This window comes from Macaca mulatta, chromosome 20 (genome assembly GCF_049350105.2).
Source record: "Macaca mulatta isolate MMU2019108-1 chromosome 20, T2T-MMU8v2.0, whole genome shotgun sequence".
In the NCBI taxonomy this organism is placed as follows: domain Eukaryota; kingdom Metazoa; phylum Chordata; class Mammalia; order Primates; family Cercopithecidae; genus Macaca; species Macaca mulatta.
The window spans coordinates 41,894,723-41,897,606 of NC_133425.1; the positions used below are offsets into that span (position 1 = coordinate 41,894,723).

The following is a 2,884-nucleotide window of genomic DNA, read 5'->3' on the forward strand; positions in this document are numbered from 1 at the left end:
CTGAAGATTCCCCCTGGGAAACAGCCAGGAGAATGGACCTGAAAGATGAATGAGAAAAACTTGTACAATGGGGCCAGGTGGGGTGGCTCATGCCTGTAATCCCAGCACTTTGGGAGGCTGAGGCGGGTGGATCACCTGAGGTCAGGAGTTTGAGAAGAGCCTGGCTAACATGGCAAAACCCTATCTCTACTAAAAATACAAAAATTAGCCGGGTGTGCTGGTGCACATCTATAATCCAAGCTACTCAGGAGGCTGAGGCAGGAGATTCACTTGAACCCAGGAGGCAGAGGTTGCAGTGAGCCAAGATCGCACCACTGTACTCCAGCCTGAGTGACAGAGAGAGACTCTGTCACACACACACACGCATACACACACACACAAAACCTGCACAATGGGAGGGGGTTTACTCATAACCCAGGGTTGGTAGGTTACAGCCACCCATTGCTAGGCCTTGATCCTCATTACTCCAATCCTTCTTTTGAAATGTGAGCTCAAAGACACCAACATAATCTGTGTAGCATCCCCCTTCACTCAGTTATCCCCAAGGATGACATAAAATGAGACATCAGCCTCCAAGCCAATAACTGACAAATGGTTTAGTGGGGTTTCCTTGGTTAAAAAAACAGAGAATTATTTTTGCCTCAGATGGACAAGTGTCTCAGACATGCTCCTTTAGTTTGGAAGTCACAATGTAACAGTGGATGTGTTGAAGAAGCCCTTTAATGAAGAGAAGCTCAAGGCCATGTCAAAAGCCTCAACTTCCCAAAAGCTTGCTGCATTGGAATAAACAGTTGAATCAAGAGTATTTGAATGCATCAGTCGGCAAAGCCTGAGTCCTGTCGTCTTGCCTTCCTCCCATACAGCATGAGCTTCACCACTCGCTCCACCTTCTCTACCAACTACCGGTCCCTGGGCTCTGTCCAGGCGCCCAGCTACGGCGCCCGGCTGGTCAGCAGCGCGGCCAGTGTCTATGCAGGCGCCGGGGGTTCTGGTTCCCGGATCTCCGTGTCCCGCTCCACCAGCTTCCGGGGCGGCATGGGGTCCGGGGGCCTGGCCTCAGGGATGGCCGGGGCTCTGGCAGGAATGGGAGGCATCCAGAACGAGAAGGAGACCATGCAAAGCCTGAACGACCGCCTGGCCTCTTACCTGGACAGAGTGAGGAGCCTGGAGACCGAGAACCGGAGGCTGGAGAGCAAAATCCGGGAGCACTTGGAGAAGAAGGGACCCCAGGTCAGAGACTGGAGCCATTACTTCAAGATCATCGAGGACCTGAGGGCTCAGATCTTCGCAAATACTGTGGACAATGCCCGCATCGTTCTGCAGATTGACAATGCCCGTCTTGCTGCTGATGACTTTAGAGTCAAGTATGAGACAGAGCTGGCCATGCGCCAGTCTGTGGAGAACGACATCCATGGGCTCCGCAAGGTCATTGATGACACCAATGTCACTCGACTGCAGCTGGAGACAGAGATCGAGGCTCTCAAGGAGGAGCTGCTCTTCATGAAGAAGAACCACGAAGAGGAAGTAAAAGGCCTACAAGCCCAGATTGCCAGCTCTGGGTTGACGGTGGAGGTAGATGCCCCCAAATCTCAGGACCTCGCCAAGATCATGGCAGACATCCGGGCCCAATATGACGAGCTGGCTCGGAAGAACCGAGAGGAGCTAGACAAGTACTGGTCTCAGCAGATTGAGGAGAGCACCACAGTGGTCACCACACAGTCCGCCGAGGTTGGAGCTGCTGAGACGACGCTCACAGAGCTGAGACGTACAGTCCAGTCCTTGGAGATCGACCTGGACTCCATGAGAAATCTGAAGGCCAGCTTGGAGAACAGCCTGAGGGAGGTGGAGGCCCGCTACGCCCTACAGATGGAGCAGCTCAATGGGATCCTGCTGCACCTGGAGTCAGAGCTGGCAGAGACCCGGGCAGAGGGACAGCGACAGGCCCAGGAGTATGAGGCCCTGTTGAACATCAAGGTCAAGCTGGAAGCTGAGATCGCCACCTACCGCCGCCTGCTGGAAGATGGCGAGGAATTCAATCTTGGTGATGCCTTGGACAGCAGCAACTCCATGCAAACCATCCAAAAGACCACCACCCGCCGGATAGTGGATGGCAAAGTGGTGTCTGAGACCAACGACACCAAAGTTCTGAGGCATTAAGCCAGCAGAAGCAGGGTACCCTTTGGGGAGCAGGAGGCCAATAAAAAGTTCAGAGTTCAAAAAAAAAAAAAAAAAGTATTTGAATGCATCAATCTGGCCAGTGGATTTGGGGAGAAAGGCAAGGGGTTTCATCTTAAGGACTGAACTAGGCCCCTTGTCCAAGGAAATCATGCATGCATAGCATTGAATTGATGTCTTGGGCAAGGTGGACACAGTGGCAAGATATTTGAGGATGAGATGAGACTTGTTCTGGGACTGCACTGCTCTATACCCCTCCTCATGGGCCTTTCCACTGTCACTCTGCCTGAGGACAGAAAAGATGTGGGTGTGGGCATGGGGCTGGGGTGGGGCAGTGGCAATAGCCACTGACTGGGCTAAAGGCAAATGACTCACTATTCTGGGACAATTCTGTTACCGCTAAGTTACAAGTTGCTGTGAGGACTTCCTTTTTCCATCTGCTTTTTAAAGACCTGAGTCTGAGCTACTCTGTATGTACATTTTTATAGCCATGTTTTCACCCTGTTGCCCAGGCTAGAGTGCAGCACCTATTCACAGGCACAATCCTTGCACACTACAGCCTCAAACTTCTGGTCTCAAGAGATTCTCCACTTCAGCCTCCCCAGTATCTGGGACTACAGGCTGGGACTCCAGCTGTGTAACACCATCCCCATCCTGATCTACTGCAGATTCTCTTGATTTCTGGGTAAATGGACTGACTGGACCATCC

General features: G+C 52.3%; 1 pseudogene across 1 annotated transcript; it reads left to right on the forward strand.

Annotated features, from left to right (window-relative positions):
- Window positions 1–818: 818 nt before the first annotated feature.
- On the forward strand, window positions 819–2,232 carry LOC106996621 (keratin, type I cytoskeletal 18 pseudogene; annotated as a pseudogene). The gene has a single exon (XR_001442732.3). The product of XR_001442732.3 is annotated as a keratin, type I cytoskeletal 18 pseudogene (transcript).
- Window positions 2,233–2,884: the final 652 nt, after the last annotated feature.